The sequence below is a fragment of the Meriones unguiculatus genome, chromosome 18, assembly GCF_030254825.1.
Source record: "Meriones unguiculatus strain TT.TT164.6M chromosome 18, Bangor_MerUng_6.1, whole genome shotgun sequence".
Classification (NCBI taxonomy): domain Eukaryota; kingdom Metazoa; phylum Chordata; class Mammalia; order Rodentia; family Muridae; genus Meriones; species Meriones unguiculatus.
In genome coordinates this window covers 19,212,464-19,229,414 of record NC_083365.1, presented here as the reverse complement: position 1 = coordinate 19,229,414, position 16,951 = coordinate 19,212,464, and the positions used below count along the sequence as shown (strand labels likewise).

The following is a 16,951-nucleotide window of genomic DNA, read 5'->3' as shown; positions in this document are numbered from 1 at the left end:
GTGGTGGGGAGTGGCTGTCCCTGCCCCCATCCCCCATCCCCCCATCCCCGACGGCCGGGCGGGGCCCAAAGAGGCCGGAGCTCCAGCGCCACTGTAGTTTCTGCTGCGCCAGCGCTGGGGCCCACGGTGTCGCTCAGCACGGTAAGACGCATCCCACGGAGCTCCGCCGTTCGCCTTGGGACGCTGTCACTCCCCATAGCCCGCTCGCTGTCCCCGCTTGGTCCCCGCGCCGCCTCGGGCTGCCTTCTCTTCCTTCCCAACCCGTGACACCCGTCCCCGCCGCTTGAACCGCACGGGTCTAAGGCTCAGTCGGCGGACTCTAGAGCTTTCTCTGGAGGGGCCGAGCCTCAGCCATGCGGAGAGGATGGCCCTGGCACCCTCCCCAACCACATCACTAGGACCCGTGGTCTCGGTGCGTGGGAATTTCAGGCGCGTCGGTCCCACTTGTTGGCTGTCACTCAGCACCGAGCGCAGCCTGCCAGGGTTGAGATTGGCTTTGGTCAGAGAATCTGGGGGAGGTGCCCAGGGCGCTGGGGGTCAGAGGAGGAGCCCAGACCCGGGCTGACTGGCAACTGGTACAAGGGAGAAAAGGCTCTTTGGCGGAACTTTTTCATCTTTCTCTTACCGGTGTTTCACGCCAGCCTCTAGGACTCACAGACTGAAGCTGAGCCAGCGAGTTTGCCTGTGCGTCCACACAGGGTTCTGACCAATTTTTGTGTCAGGTACTTTAACTAGTTCTGAGTTTGGGGGAAAAGTAAGGACTCTTTCTCAGAGATTTTTCTTTTTGCTTTAAACTTTATTACTTTATCTCATGTGTGTGGTTATTTCGCTTCGATGTATGTCTGTGCCTTATGTGCGTACCTAATGCCTGAAAATGGAGTTATACAGGGTTGTGAGCTGTCATCTGGGTGCTGGGAATCGAACCCACAGTCCTCTGGAAGAAGTCCTCTGGAAGCGTTCTTAACCACTGAGCCATCTCTCCAGCCCCTTTCAAAAGACTTTTACAAGCATAAAATTAAATGTAGACTATGATGAAAGAAAACAGCTGCTGAAGTATTAAAAGAATATCATGTAATGTATGTTTTTAAAGGCAAATAACAATTACAATTCTGAAATACTAGGGAATACAGAATTCAAGATATAGGCATCACCTGTCATGGATGAAAACACCTTTTAAAAAGTCATAGATACTGCTAATATTGCTTTGGCTGGTTGCCTACACAACGCTTGAAGAAAATGCCAAATTTCAAATAGATGTCAGTGAAGGTAATGGTTTGATCTTTTATCCAAGTTAATGGGCCCCAATTTAGATAGCTACCCTGTTAGCAGAAAGGGTGTTGCCTTACTAGTTAGGCAACTTGGCTTCTAGGGTTTAGCGGTTCCTTGAAGTGTTACCACTGTGCCACCATGATGGCCTCTGTTCGGGGCTTCTTTGGGCACCTGCTTCTCCTAAGGAGAAGAAGAGAAGATCAACATCCTCCCTGTGCCACCTCCCCTCCGCCCCGCAGATGAAACAAGCCTAAAACCTTCCCACACATTAAAGCTCCCAAGTCATACTTGTTGCACTGGGACACAGTATCATTTTTTTAGACCATATCTGTTTCTCTTCCCAATACTAGCCATCACCCTCGTGTCCTTGAATATGGCACAACAAAGGTCTGCCAGATGGCTTGGAAGTGGTTGCTTGTGATGTCATCAAGGAGACAGCTGGAGGCTTGGGAAACGACTGTTTAAAATGAACTGCTTCTTTGGAATCTGGTGGAGCAAATCCAAAAACACATCTGGCCTTGGGTGTCTGAAATGCCTGTGAGAGCCTTTGGGTCTGCTGTGGGTTTGGTGCCTCACCGTAGAAAAGAAACTGTTTTGATAGGAAAATAGGATTCCAGAAGTTTCTTTTGCCAAGGGGTAGGCTTGTTAATCAGATGTGTTGTAGAGAAAGGAGACAGAACCCATGACAAAGCATTTCTACATGTACATTTCTCTCTCTCTCTTTTTCCTCCTTGTTCCTCACTCATCACAAAACTCTTTGACTCCGGAGACTTGGTAAATAGGAGAATACTGCATAATTTACTAAAAGCTGCCCAGACTAGGCCTTAAAGCCAACTAAACCTCCATGATAGACAGTGAGAACTTTCTTTCTGTGGAAGTGTTGGGTCTGTGCTTCTGTGCACATTCACATGAAAGCCACCCTACCCTTCAGCTGTGTAAGTCTGGATGATTACCATGAGGTTTTCCCCAATTGCTCAGATCTAAGCTTGTTTTCAATCATAGAGAGAAAGGCCTTTAAGCTTAAGGGAATTCACATCCCTTTCTCTTATATTCAAATCAAACTTCTACACTCAAAGTGACCTATCCGTGGTCCTATACAGCCTCCACTTTCTTGCTTGTAAAATATGGTCAATAATTCCCCCCTCAGTGATTGTTATGAGAAATTACACAAATTACACATTACAATATCTTCCACAGAGCCAACCCTCCACAAATGGTCCCTGCCCTCCCCCCTTACTGCCAAGGTTTTTCTTATGCTTTAGACCACACATTTAACCATACCTTTTTTCCAGAGAATCATAGTGCATAATGGTACAGGAAATGGAATGTCTGGTTTTTATTCTGATTTGTTGTAGGGCTAAGTATTCAACCTTGGCATTTTTTTTTGCCACAGAAATTCTATCTGAGGAGTCAGTAGACAAATATTCCTCTTGGAAGTCTGTTGTGGACACCCACCTCTCCTTCCTCCTCATCGAGAAGCAAATGCAGTTTTAGGAAGCAAGGAACCTTTAATCCATCTAACCCAGACCGTTTTCCTGGTGTGAAGAAAGCATGACCCGTAATGGTTAAAGATGAGCCCTATCTGGTACTACCTGAAGTGTGGACCTGGGTGGTCCATGTCTTCAGACAAAGCTTCACTGTGAATGGGGTAACTGTGCCATCAGGTCAGACATTGGAAGGAAGTGAGTTGTTAGGGAACCTGACACACTTGCTACCCATGTGTATCTCATTGTGTCCTAACCATCAAAGGACTGAATTCAGCGTCTAGACTCAAGCGACAGATGTATAATTTGTAATCAAAGAGACTTTTCTCGTTGAGAGCTTATGAGCTGGATTCCAGGTAATGGCAAGGCAAAGTAATTGACCAGTTTGTTTACAGGGACACTCCACCCTTTGTAACTTTCTTACATGTATGTTTGAATCCCAGTGTACTTTGGTCTGATGAATAGTTTTATTGTGATCATTTTAATGATTCAGGGAGCCAGGTGTGGTGGCTTAAACACCTATAAACCCAACATTTGGGAGATGGCCGTAGAAGGCTTAGGAGTTCAATGTTATCTTCACTTAAGTATCACCTTAGAGACTTTCTTGGGCCTGCCTCCTCAACAATCCATCTACCCATCCACCTATCCATCCATCCATCCATCCATCCATCCGTCCATCCAAACATCCCCCCCCCCATTCATTCCAAAGAAAAATACCAGATTCAGGAAAGCTGCGCCTAAGCTGATTTTTGCTGTGTGTTAGTTCACTAGAGACTTCCATTTCCAGAGACTCCATAGCCGGGCCGATGCAGGTTTGTACAGACCTTGACAGGAAAGCTGCTTAGAGGGCTGCTGTGAATGATGTAGCAGAAGGGGAACCATTTGCTCTTATTTATAGTGTCTCGACTGTGAGGAGTCAAGCTCCCCTGGTGGTTAGAAAATGGGAGCAAGCCAAAAACAGGGCTTGCTTTTTTTTTTTAAGTAAAAAAAAAGAACTTTCCTTAATTTACATAATTTTTGTTTTCTGTTTGATGAAATAATCAGTTTTGCCATTATAATGCTTGTTTTGATTATAAAACATTACTAAGTGCTTAAGCTTTGAGGGAATTTCTCAGCAGGAAGGGTCACTGCTACACTGTGAAGCCCTCATTAGTAATTCTTTCATTTTTCTTTTTATTTTAGATATTATAATTACGTTATTTTCCCTTTCCTACCTCAAGCCCTCCCATATGCCCTCAGGGCCTCTTGTTGATACATGAACATGTGTGTGTGTGTGTGTATACATAGATATGAATACTTTATACATGGTACCTTATGTCTGTCTTGCTCAGCTCATGTTTAGGCAGTCAGGTTGGTGAGACTTTTGGAGTATAGCTTCTGATATTACTAGAAGACACAATCTTACAGCAAACTCCCTAATCCTCTGCCACCTACAATCTTTCCATCCCTTCTTCCAAAATGTTCTCCGAGCCTTTGGTGTGAGAGTGTCTTGTAGATGTATCCATTGGCACTGGGCTCCCTAACTCTGCATTTTGGTTGGTTGTGATTTTTCTGTAGCGGTCTCCATCTGTAGCAAAGAAAAGATTCCTCGATGGGAGCTGAAGACTACATTCCTCTGTGGGTAGAGGGACAAATGTGTAGGTTATTAGGGATTATGTTGGTTTAGTAAAGTAGTGGTTGTAGGTTCTCCTTTGATATCCATAACCTTACTACTCCAGAGTAGTTGGCTAAGTTGCCACTACCAGGAATGGTATCCCTCTTTGTTGAGTTGGTCTTAAATATAATCAGATTGCTGTTGATTATCACCAATGTCTGTGTGCTACTTACTGCACTCTTCGGGTTATTATGCCATGGTGGTTGTCGTTCTGGTCGATAGGTGTCATAACTGGGTAGGATTGTTGTTGGTGCCTATTAAAAGATAATTCTTATAGGCTCCCTGAAGAGTGAAGGAGCCTGATGTGGATATAGGCCTTATAAAGAGCTGTATGAAATTGTTCCTGGTTTTTTGTTTGTTTGTTTGTTTTATTTTTTTAAACAGCTTAGTTTTGGTCTACAACTGGAGCTCTTGCTACACAGCCTAACATTCAAGCAAATGCTTGGGTTTATTGAACTCCAAATAGGGAGTTCTTATCATGACTTGCAGAACGGGGAGTTGATTGCTTCATTTCCTTTATTTGTTAACAACATAGTAATCCAGTTCCTGAATAGGCAGGCAGGTGGGGCCAGCCCCATATTACTCAAGAGGAGGCGAGCCAAAAGCAGGGGCGAGGCCTGTGTGATCCCTTCTGGTTTTGAGGGGCCTGGTTTTCTTCTCACACCATACTTTGAACCTTTGCAGCTTTCCGAGTAATCTCATAGGGTTGCTTCTGTCTTCTCCATGACAAACAACGGAACAAGTGGGTATGATGTCATGGTTTGGATTCTTCCTCCTTTACTCCCCCCCCAACCCCACATCTAGTTGTTTTCCTCTCACATATGTCTCACATTCACTCTAGTTCTTTTCTGCCTGCAGTTCTCAAAGAGCCACGCAATGGCTCAACATATTCCTGTCTTTGCGGTGAAAACAGACAGGCTCTTCTTTTTTTATCACTTCTCTGGGCCGGGCACAATGCCTGGCATAAAGTAAATAGTAGAAAATGCTGACGTTAAAGCATTCCAACCCTTTCTCCCAGATTCTCTGTCTAAATTTCATTCCATTAAGAACTTCTAAGGCTCTCACTGCCATTAGCAGGGCACAGAAGAGGAAATCTAAGCCAGGGCAGATCAGGCAACTGACATGACTCATCCAGGTTGGGTGGGGCCGTGAAGGTGAACCTTTTGTAGGGTGGAGATGGCCAGTGACTACATAGCTCCAACCAAGTGTTTCCATGTGTAAATGTGGGCTTTCTGTGGTCAGTAAGATCATAGGGTCATTTTAGGGAGATATCTCTAAAACTTTCCACATTGGCAAGTAGTTCAGAATTTAAGAAAACACCGTAAACTAGACAAAATAGCCTAATATATATATATGGATTTATTAGAGTCATTTACAGGCCTCTGTCCAACTAATACAAGAATGGTAGGCTGTGAATGGGAAGTTTAAGAATCCAGAATTTGCTCAGTCCACAAGTCTGGCTGTCTCAGCTGGTCTTCCTTAGATGCTGGAATCCTGAAGAAGTGGGCTCTAATGCCAGTGAAGGAATGGACGTGCTAGTAAGGTGAGAGTAAGCAGACGAAGAGCAAAAGCTTCCTTCTGTATCCAGCGGAAGGTGTGGCCCAGATTAAAGGTATGTTTTCCTGCCTCAAGATCTGGATCAAAGGTGTTCGACTTCTTACCTAAAAGGTCCAGTGTGGTTCTCCCCCTTCCTGGGGGTGAGAGTGGGGGGCTGTTGGCCATCAGACAACAAAGGCAGGAAGAGAAGAAGGCAAGGTGCAGAGCTTGGAAGGCCTCAAGCATGATGGAAATGACTTCTGGGAACCATTTCAGGGAGATAGTTCAACTTTAATTTGGGAGAACAAAGGCTATATGCCCCTCGGAGAGTGAGAAAGGGTTCCAAAGATAGGTGTATATAATTCGTTAAAACTAGGCACTTCAAGGATTCTTGATTTGCATTAAACATGCTCTGTCATAAGAATGGGAACACTGTATCTAGTTATCCTATAAGTGCAGGGAGGGGAAAACTATCAGGGAACTGTGTCAAAGGCCATATATCCGACATGGTTAGAGGCATCTATGCCCAAAGACACTCTCCAGATGAGGTCAGGCAGAGAGTAGGAGGCCCTGATGGGGAGAGGGGATCCTCCATCTAGCCCAGAGCTCAAGAGTGGCTATCTGTACTGGAAGGGCTGCAACCTCAAAGAGCAGGGTCTTTCCAATAGTCCAGACTAGAATTGGATCCACCCACTTCAAACCAAGCCCCCCTCCCCACCCCCATCTCTCACAGGTGTGTTCACCATTTCTGGATTGTAATATTCCATATGTAGTCAAGTTGACAACCAAGAAGAGCCAGCGTAACCTTCAGTCTTAAACGGCAGAAACGTAGGCCTATTCTATTCTTTTTCTCTCTCTTCCTAGTGTACTTCTCCCCAGGGCTGCCCTCCTTTTCAGCTACAGCCAGGTGATTCCTATTCCAAGCGAGTCTCCTTTGCGAGCCTCAGCCTCAGTTGTCTAAAACTAGCTCCAGGAGGCCCTCAATATAACCTCTCTATTCTGCTTATGTAATTCCTTTCTTGTTGGCTTCCTTGTTTACTCCCAGCCGCCCTTTCCATTTCTCACCTACTCATCGTCTCTTTTATCTGAGTGTTTATTAGCAGTTCAGATCCTTGTCACACACATTCATCAAACAGCAGTAGGCTCCTAACAGACTGACAGGACTTTAGCTAGGTTTATCGTTTCCTCTGATTAATTTATTCCTTCTTGTCTGGTATAGAAATATACTTAGTAAACTACTCACCAATGAGCAAATATCCCCGAGCTCCTGCATTGGAACAGATGTCCCTAGCTACTGGGACTAAAACCATGGGTATATCACATCAGGCCTAACAGAGCTCATGTGAAGTAGAACACAGTATAAGTCGGCTTCCTGCATTCCCCTAAGACTGTCCCACCATCCTTGGAACAGAGTGTTATCTGTCTGGTCCTTGGGACTTGCTTGCGGATACTTCTTTTTGTTGTTGTTGACATTTTGATGCACCTCTTCTCTCCAGAGAGCGTGAACTTTCTTTGTGGTTTCATCACTGCTGATATTACGGAGTAACTGGGCTCTTCTTGCCATTTCCTGCGGGCACTCTGCATGGTTAGGTAAACAAGCCCGAAATTTGTGCTTTCTACTAAAAGAGTAATGTCTAGCTTTTCAGCTACGTTCCTTAGGAATAGTTGTCAGGAAATGTTGTATCTTTATTTACAAGCACATCTTCTCTGGACTAGGGGAAAGAGTAATGAGATTAGCTTACAAATATATATACACATTTGTGTGTGTGTGTGTCCTGAACCCATCATAGACTTAACTAGGGTGTCATTTAACTTCTTTTGAATCACAGCATTGATATTTGTAAATGGAAATAACAGCATTTACCTCCTGTGGGTTTGCTGTGGAGATAAGATGATGTATGCATTAGTTTCCTGAAGCTGCTATAACAAACCGCAGACTTTGTGGCTTAATTATTCAGACCCCCCTCCCCCCGTCTTATGGCACTTGTAGTTGAACCTCATGTTCATGCTAGGTAATTGCTGTGCCAACCAGCTATGGCTTCTTCCCCAACAACAGAATGTATTATCTTACAGTATTCTATTTCTAAGGTCCAGTAGGATCTCACTAGGCTAAAAGCAAGGTTCTAGAAATTCCAAAGGGGATTCTGTTTTCTTGTCTTTTCCAGCTGCTTTAAACTGTCCACATCCTTGGTTCATTATCCTTGCCCTCCATCTTCCAAGCCAGCAACCTTCATTTTTATGACCAGTCTTCCCTAATCATAGCTCCCTTGCTGCTGGGAAGGCCTCTTCATTATTAAAGGATTTAGGGAGTTAAGTTGTGCTCATCTGCTTAAGTGAGGGTCATCACCTGGTGATGATTTAGGTATTTTCTAAGGTGGAATCTGTTTTTCTCTGTCGTTTTCTGAGCCTTCACTAACAGGATTTTCAAGAGAACATATGACATTTCTATCGTGCTTTCAACAGTCTTCCAGCCTCTGTCCACTCTCCAATTTAAGTTATGGCCCAGGGCAGGAATAAACCAAGGAAGGAAATCCTATCTCAATTTTACTTTATGTCCTTTGGGATCCCATTAACCCCATTAGCCGGATCCAACCAGAAGCCAGAGAAGAGGAGAGACCAAAGGAAGGGACTTGGAATAGGAGGGTAAGAGCTGAATGTTGGGAAGGTGGTATGTGTGTAAAGAAAAACCAGCAAAAAGGTTAAAAAAAAGTAAAATCATTGATATTTTATTTGACTCATGTATTTTGGTGTTTTGTTAAGTAAGTTTCTGTGTTTCTAAGAATGACATAAATGTCTATTTAAATTTTCTTCCAGGATGTTTACAGATTTACTTTCAATACTTAAAAGTTAAATTAGACCATCTAACACTAACAAAAGTGAGCTTTTCCCCAAGGTTGGGGCCACCTTCTTCCTGGCCTGTATTATCAGCAGCTGCCAAAGCCCTACTGTTCGTTTAACACCTGAAGCGGCTAAACCGGAGTGAGACCAGGACTAGAATGAGAATTTTCTGCCGCTCAGCTCAGATCCTCACTAGGTGCTCACTGAAATACTCTGGGATCATCCGTCAGGATCTGAGTAAGCGTGACAGTGCCTATTTCAGACAAGTCTAGTGTCCATCATGACAATCTCAGGCGTTTAGCTAAGTAAAATGTTACTTCATGTATATACTTTCATGCAGGGGGTGAGTCCTGTAAGTTAAAATATTGATTGTATTTCCTGCTTTCCATGTTTGAAGATTCAGATATTGCATGATTAAGGTGATCCAAGGATAGGTAAGAAGCTGAATTACACCTTGCCTCGAACTCAGTCCTTAAACACCTTTAATGAACACACCTGGAGGGTGTCACTTATTTGTCAAGGCTAAATGGAGCAAAGAGATGTGAGGATTTTCCTTGGCGGAGGAGACGCTACCAAGTTAAATTCAATACAGTGGATTGTAGCCTGTGACAAGGGAAAGCAATGCCAGGTGGCGTATTCCCTCGGATTAATTATTGCATTAAAAAGTCAAACTGTAGCTATGTTACAAAGCTGCAGAAAATGGCCCAATCACCCATGTAATTGCAACATTCTTTAGTAGCATGTAATTGAATTGCCTTTTAAATGCCACCTGACAGTTCCTTAGATATATAAGAAGCAGCCTAACAAAATTTTGTTCAACATGTAAAATCTTTCATCTGACTGAGCAGCTGGCACATGCATTTTAATGTAGGTATATTAAAATGCACCCAGAATTTGTTTTTTATCAAGTGTAGCAGGCACCATAGACCATGAGGAGACTGTTGAGAAGGAAGTCGTTTTCACTCACAGTTCTCGAGAGGCAACATGATATGTAGGGCCCCGTGGGAAGCTACTGGAGTTTGTTGGAAGGCAGAAACAGGAAGGAAAAAGCATGAGCAAAAAGCCTGTGTTGTGAGGCAGGCAGAAAATCTGACCGGGTCAGGACTGAGTTGCTGTGACAATTTTCGTGCACCCTGGGTGCAGACGGCTTCTGGTTGTCAGGTTTCTGCTGCTGACGTGAGTATGTGAATATCATTGTCTCATGAAATGTTAAAGCCAGACAGACAAGGTGGCTTATGGACTAGCGTCTTACAGGCCAAAGGTATGCTTGTAGGCCAGACCTTCACTGTCAGAAGTTAGCTGGGCCTGGGACAGACAGTGTCTGTAGGAACTAGCTACATCTCAAAGTGTCAGTTTATCATAAACACAGGAAAAATACTGTAGCTAATACAGCAGGACTCGGGGTATCTCCAGGAAGGGGAAACAGCCAGCCATCTTGTTGGTTCCATGTCTATTCCCATGACCATCACTACAGGCATTACTCATAGCACTTCAGGGTAAGAAGTACGCTTACTTGTACGAGGGAACCACAGCATTTTTGAGGCAAAGCTGGACATTTCCTTAGCTCTCCTGTACTGCTAACCTAGGGACAGTAGCAATTTCCTTCTTGAGATTTTTGGATATAGGCCTCCTTTTCCATCAGATGTGGTGGTAGTCATTTTTATTTGTCAGTTTTCCTAGGCCACAGGGTGCCTCCACATTGGTCAGACTGTATGCTGAGTGTGACTGTGAAGGTATTTATGGATGAAATGGACAGTTAACTTGGTACCTAGGTGAGTTAGATTGCTCTTCCCTGTGCCAGAGGGGCTCATCAACAAAAGGCTTACCTACCTACGAACAGGACGGAAATGCTGCCCGAGTGTCCTGCACAGGGACACCGTTCTGCCTCGGACACTCACTTGAAACACTGGCTTTTCCTGCTTCCCGGGTAGGCTTTCGGGTTGAACTTTATCACAGGTCAGAGGTCAAATAGGTCTTTGGATTGCTGACTGAAACTCCTGGGACTTGTTAGGTTCTGTGTAGTGGTTTGACTGAGAATGTTCCCCATAGGCTCAGATATTTGAACCCCCAGTCCAAAGGAGGTAGGGCTGTTTGTGAGGTTTAGGAGTGTGTGTCACTGGAGGTGGGCTTTCAGATTTAGAACCTTCCGCAATTTCAGTTGGCTCTCTTTGCTTCATGCTTGTAGTTGAAGACTTGAGCTCTCAGCTCTGGCCACTATACCTGCATGCTGCCATTCCCCCTGCCATGGTGGGATCTTATCACCTGCAATTATAAGCCCAGATAAACTCCTTTCCATATACTTCCTTGGTCATGGTGGTTTATCACAGCAACAGAAAAACAACTATCATAGTACTTTGTCATGAGCAGACTCCCAGGACCTCCAGGTACTAGGGAGCATGGTACAGTCTGTTTTGGTTTCCTCCCTCATTGTTTTTTTAAAATCTCCTTCCTATGAATGTTGATCTTGTTCTGAACTGGCTGTGTGATCTTGAGGATAGAACCACTTTTCTTCATCCTCAATTTTCCCAGCTAGAAAATGGGCATAGTGCCTACTTGAGCACCCAGCATTGTACCTGGCATGTAGGAGTCTTGTCTAGGGCCATTCTGAGTCCTGGAGAAGTTTTAGTCTGGGGTGTTTCTCTTTCTGGATTGGACTGTTGGCTGCTGCCAAAGCCTGCACTCCTGCCACAGAGGACATTCATAAAGACATGGTTTTCATAAAAATAACTCATTCTAGACTTGGCCCTATGGCTTACACTGTGTGGCTTTGGAAAGATTGCTGCCCTTTCTCAGCCTCCATTTCTCCATTAGCTCAATGTTTCCACAACTCCAGTGTCGACTCAGCTGTGTGCTTTGTGATAAGCAATTCCAAGTTGTGTTGCTAGGACTCGCATCAACAGTCTCTTGCAATTACTTAAACTATGCCCAGAACCTAACAGTCAGTGATAAAAGCCAGTCATGGCCTTGCATGGTTTTGGACTTGACCTGACTAGATGTCATGAGGGAATGAAGAAGTGATAGACATACAGACACAGACAAGCTGAGATTTGATGGGCTGTGTTCCTTCTGATGAAGAAACCACAGACTCTGGAAGCTTAGTGTGCTTGTTACACACAGATGGACATGAAGGCGGGGTTATTACACACAGATGGACATGAAGGCGGGGTTATTACACACAGATGGACATGAAGGCGGGGTTATTACACACAGATGGCACACCCATGTCAAACAGTACACATTCACTTGGGACTTTGCTTGATCCCTGCAAAATGCTGGGGTCTGTTCTAACACTATTTTCTGTTTTTTTTTTTTTTTTGTACTTATTCAACTTTTTATTGTTAGCTTTGAAACACATACAAAAATAGACATGTGACCGTAAGGAGCACCCATGCATATCCCTCAATTGACTTCAAGTTCTTAACTCATAGGCCTACTTGTTTTATCTTCATGCCCATCAATTCTTATCTACTGTAGTATTTTCAAAGGAATTCCAGGTCCTTTCAATTGCAGTAATTTCATTACTATCTCTAAGAGACAGGGATGCTTAGAAATTATAGCAATATTGTTAGTGTACCTTGCCCCAACATCTAAAGCTTAGATTTTCTTTTCAATGTACTTAGTAAATTAAACTTTTCTGTCACATCTCATTTCAGTACTTGGAATACAATCTAGCTACTTTTTATGAAAATAAAATTCTGCCAGTGGGCATTTTTTTTTTCTGAATTATTGAAGAGTCAGTTTGAATGAAGCTTGCTGCTTAATGAGTATTATGATGACCTTAATTTTGTGTTTCTGTAACAGGACACACAATGTGAGGTAGTCTGTGAAGAACAGATTCATTTCTTAGAGTTCTGGAATCTGGAATTATAAGGTCCATGGTTTCAAATATGGAGAGGGCTGTAGGTGTTAGTTTTAAACTATTTTTCTGTTTGGGTTTCCTTTTGCCTCTATCCCTTCCACCCCAGTCCTTGGTAGGAGAGAAAGAAGGTTCCATGGGAAGGGGATGTAGACCTCTTTAGACTTAGTTCTGGCTGGTTAGGGTCATCTGGTTCTTTGGAAAAACAGCACTCTCAGTTGTTAGGATATCCAGCAGGTCCAGCAGAGCCTTTCTTTTTCTGCCGTCTCCTCAAAGCTCCCCCCTGCCACTCCCAAGAGCCTCTTCAAGTGGTTTTGTGAAGCATTCTCCCTCTCTCTGAGCTCTGGAATTCATACCCTCCTAGAGTCCTCTGGATTAAACTAACTGCAGCTGGCAAAGACCTTGCCCCTCCCTGAGCCTCACAAGGCAATTATCAGCTATGGATGAGCTAAAAGGAGTTCTATATCCCACACTTGGGATTGAAACAAAAACCCGTTTACATAAAGAAACCCAAACTTTCACTACAGAGGGCCTCTTGCTGTATAGTGCAGATGGCATTATGTGAGATGAGAGAGCCAAAGGAGAACTTCCAGAACAAACCTGTTGATGATGGGCTGTATCTTAGAGAAGGGGAGGCCCCTAAGAGGTACCCACCCACCCAGGCACCTCAAGTTGCAGCAGGACTAAGTTCATCCTCTCCCACTAGGGTCCAACAAGACAGCCCAGCTGGGGTGAAGGGATCCAGTGGAAGGCAGCAGAGTTGGAGACACTGTAAGGGGACCCACATGTTAGGTACCACCAGCCAGGTCCCTCTGGGCAAACCTAGCAGCGGTGTGGTTTGCCCCATGTCCTCTGCACACCCTTTCCCCGGGCCCTAGCTCTATCTGAAATCCCAGAGGGGGCAGCCATCAGGGACTACCAGAGTTACCATTTCTTTCTTTATAAGCACGTCTCCTATGTTTTCCTACTAAATTCTATCTTGAGGAAATAATTCAGTCTAGAGATAGCTGACAACAGCTTTAGGACTGATTTAATTATGTTCCAGATTCTTATCAGATGGACACTACAGCAAGCTTGGTTGTGCTGTGCCTGGAACTCAAGAGTCTTTAGAACCTGAAACTCACAGGGATCCAGGCCACAAAATAGTTCAGAGTAGCTTTAGTACAGGTCTATGTGGATAGAGAGAGCTGCTTGCTCTTGTTTTCATGTTCCGTTTGGAAGTGGTCAGCAAAGGTGATCAGCTAAGGTTGGCTGTGTGTTTATTGAAGCCCAAGGCATTGTGGGTTAGCCCGAGAAAGGTTCAGAAATTACTCTGAACAGTATAATGAAACCACATATTGTTTCCTCAAAAGCTGAAAGATCCACGGGTTGATCCAAGCTTGAAGAGGTGATGGGTCTTCCATCAGAAATGCTGTAGATAATAATTGCTGAGATGCTAGGTCTGTTTGAACTCAGGTAGGCATTCTGGCTGCTCACAGCCCAGTAAGAGGCACTCCAGGTGATGGAAGACTAAGGACCTTTGGCCACAGGCAGTCTGCCCTGCTTACTTAGGGAGGGCCAGCTGTGAAAAGGTTGCCAGTAAGTGATGTAAGTGGAGAGGTCCAGGCAGTTTTGCTGACCCCTCAGCCAGCAGGGATTTGACTGTGTCCACGTGTCTATTTCTATCTTTTAAAGGAGGCACTCAATTGATTTAGGACCAACTGAGGGATTTTCATCTAGCTTAAAAGCATGGTATCACTTAATTGTGAACTATATTGAATGTGCCACTTGCAAATGGACTTTAAGTTAGTCTTCTATATTGATTTGTTAAAGTGTGTGTTTTACTTTATAAGAACGTAGAGATAAAGTGGCTGCTTCATCCTGAAACATCAATAGTGAAGACATTTAAACCAGCCAGTGCTCAGGTTCCAAACTGTGTTCTGGGAGACTGAGGAGTTGCATCAGACCTACGTTCCATTCTTATTTTGTTGACAGTGTTTTCTATTACCTCTCTGCTGACCTCAAGGTCAAGCTTGGTCTTCCTTTTTTTCTCTTTTCTGTCTTCCAGGTAAGATCGTGTGGCTGTCCCTCCCATGACTTGTCTGATGTTCTGGTTTAGGTCAATGTCAGAAATGCCTGTTTCCTCTTGTAGAATTTCTCGACATGGCTTCTAACCCCAAATGTCTCTTTTATTTCACCAACACTAACCCATTCTTTGATACCAATCGAACATTTAAACAATTCAATTAAATAGTTTTGTCAACATTAAAAGTTCCAGGATCAGTGTCACAGACCACACTTCAGATTCCCCCCAGCAAATACTGTCCCAGGTGACCCTCACATTTGTCTGGTTGGTATAAATTCTGAATTTCCCGATATCATCCTACAAGTTTGATTACTATCTAGGACTTCCCGTAGAACTCTGGGAACCACTTACCTGGCATTTACTGGCTTATTACAAAGGATTAAACACAAAAATACCCGAATGGAAGGCATGGGGAGCACAGTGTCTGGACATGCCACTGTCCCAGAGCCTCTGTGCTTGTAACCAGGGGGAAGTTCTTGGAAGCTCATTCAGCCCTACTGCTTCTCCTCCCTTCTTGTGGGTCAGAGGAGGGGCTCAAAGTCTCAGCCCTGTAATCGTCGTAATATTTGACTCTCCTGGTCCTGAGTGGAGTCTAGGGATACTACCGTGAATCACCCCAATGGTGGAAAGTCAGAGAATGTTAAAGTTGGAGGAGCTTTGAACTCAGACTGTGGAACAAAGTCACACATGCATGCATGTACACACACACACACACACACACACACACACACACACACATTCACAATTGCTAGTGGACTACAGTTCTAAAATGAGATATTAACTATCATGCTTATGGCTGTTTCCACCGCCTTCTTTTCCCCTAGCTTTTGACATTGTTCCAGGCCTCATAGTCTTCATTCACAACGTTGGGTAATAGTTCCGGACTTTTCTGATCTGATGGTGAATAGCTAGAAAAAAAAAAAAAAGGCTGTGGATTTAAAGCATTTTAGGGCATGTGAGACATTTCCCCTAATGCATTTGTGGTTTTGGAATTGTGTATTTTAAAGCAGAATATGGCCTTAATAGCTGCACGCTCTACTGTTCATTAAAGAAGTTGAAAAAAATAGCTTGGAAGGCATTGTTCTTGAGTACACTGAATCCAGAGACGGACTGAAATAAAATAGAAATAGCTTTCTTGGCTGAGTGAGGGAAACATCTTCAAGTTTCAAAGAACTGAGGTCAAGTAATTTAAATTGGAGTGGCTGCAAACCAGAAACTTAGCACTGCCTTCTTTTAGGTTGCCTTAAAAAAAAAAAGAAATGAAATAAAACTCTTTCCATGAACCTAAGCTGTTGTGTGAGAACAGTAGAAGATGCTTTCTCCTTCTGGGAGGCTGTGGAAAATAATCTCCACCCTCCCACACACACTTAACATTATCATTCGGGCATTGTTTCTCTACTGTTTCTGCTTGTTAATTTTCTATCCCTGTGATGAAAATCCGGGACAACATAATGGAGGAACAGTTGGTTCCCTTTGGTTCATGCTTCCAGGGGTCTCCGTCGGAAGTCACTTTGCCTCACTGCACTAGGTCTGTGCTGAGTCAGAGCATCACTGCGGCGTGGAGGGCTGCCCACTTCGTGGTGGCTAGGTGGCAGAGAGACAGGGCTCTGTGTGGAGGAAATAGAGATCAAGGTCCCAAGGGCTTCTTGAGGTGCATGCTTTCTATTACCCAACTTTCTCCAACCGGGTCTCACCTTCTAAAGCTACCACCCAATAGTGCCATTAGGTTGAAGACCAAGCTTTAATACCTGGGGCTTTGGGGACATTCAGGATCTCACAGGTCTGTGCAACACGTATCCCAGGATGCCTATGAATGTGGCCCAACACGTTTGTAGATGACAAAGCACATATCACAATGTCAAAAGGTTGGATCTTCCTGATAAGCCACTGTATAACCTGGAGAGAGCCACACAAGTGCTCTCTGCCTCAGTTTTGTCACCTATACATTAGGACAATAACAGTAGTCCACTCACAGGCTCGATGCTGACAGAAAAGATATCATCAATATCACTTGTTATCATTGAAATGTGTATATTATTCTTTAATATGTGTTTAGTAAATTTATAAAATGCAGAAAGGCAGAAAAAAAATCAGCCATCCATTACTCTAAAATCCAGAGAAAGTTCTTACTCCATGTAACATTTTGGCTATTTTTTATTTTTAAAATATGTTTACTGTGTTGGGATAACATATATGTATATATATATATAATATATATATATTTGATATGCTATAATATATGTTTATTT

General features: G+C 43.8%; 1 protein-coding gene across 3 annotated transcripts in view; it reads left to right on the top strand.

Annotated features, from left to right (window-relative positions):
- The window catches only part of Sqor (sulfide quinone oxidoreductase), a 44,307-nt gene that overhangs the window by 631 nt on the left and 26,725 nt on the right, over nt 1-16,951 (top strand). Inside the window, exon 1 of one of the 3 annotated variants that reach the window (XM_021645065.2) lies at nt 8-141. The exons of 1 other annotated variant lie outside the window; for it this stretch is intronic. The gene's annotated coding sequence lies outside the window, so the exon portion shown is untranslated. Of the gene's footprint in view, nt 1-7; nt 142-6,001; nt 6,020-16,951 lie in introns of those variants that run through there. One more of the 3 variants, XM_021645067.2, reaches the window with a different exon arrangement.